We start from the raw sequence: 538 nt of genomic DNA on the forward strand, positions 1-538 counted from the left end.
AAACTCGCTTGTGCTTGGAGGTGACTCATTCATGGCTTTCCCTGCCTAGTACAGATGGGTTTGTCCCCCCCCAACACCTTTTAGGTTTTGCCTGGTGGATTAAACTAGGCCTGGAGTCAAGGGAACTCCTCCCACATCATTACACTGGGAAGCAACTGCTGTTGCTGCTGCAAATATGTGAAGCCCAGATCCAGGTTGCCTGGAAAAACTGATGGGGTGGGGGAGAGGAAAAAAGAAAGAAAAGGCTTGCACTGCCCTGCCAAGAGCATACCACCCGCACAGCATTCATGCCTGCAGACAGCTTTATACAACAGAAGTTGGGCTTTTATTTTACAAGCGTTCCCCCCCCCCGCTTTTTTTTTTTTTTTTAATGAAGCACCAGCTCTATTGAAAAATAGGAGTGCAATGCAGCCCCCCCGCGCGCACATCCCAGCACTGAGTCAGCAGGAGCCCGGAGCGGCGCACAAAGCTCCCGCCACCGGGTCGCGCTGCGGAAGGATATTTCACCTTGTTTACCCTGCGCGCAGCTCATTGAGGC

This window comes from Gavialis gangeticus, unplaced genomic scaffold (assembly GCF_001723915.1).
Source record: "Gavialis gangeticus isolate Ggan-Ray unplaced genomic scaffold, GavGan_comp1, whole genome shotgun sequence".
In the NCBI taxonomy this organism is placed as follows: Eukaryota; Metazoa; Chordata; order Crocodylia; family Gavialidae; genus Gavialis; species Gavialis gangeticus.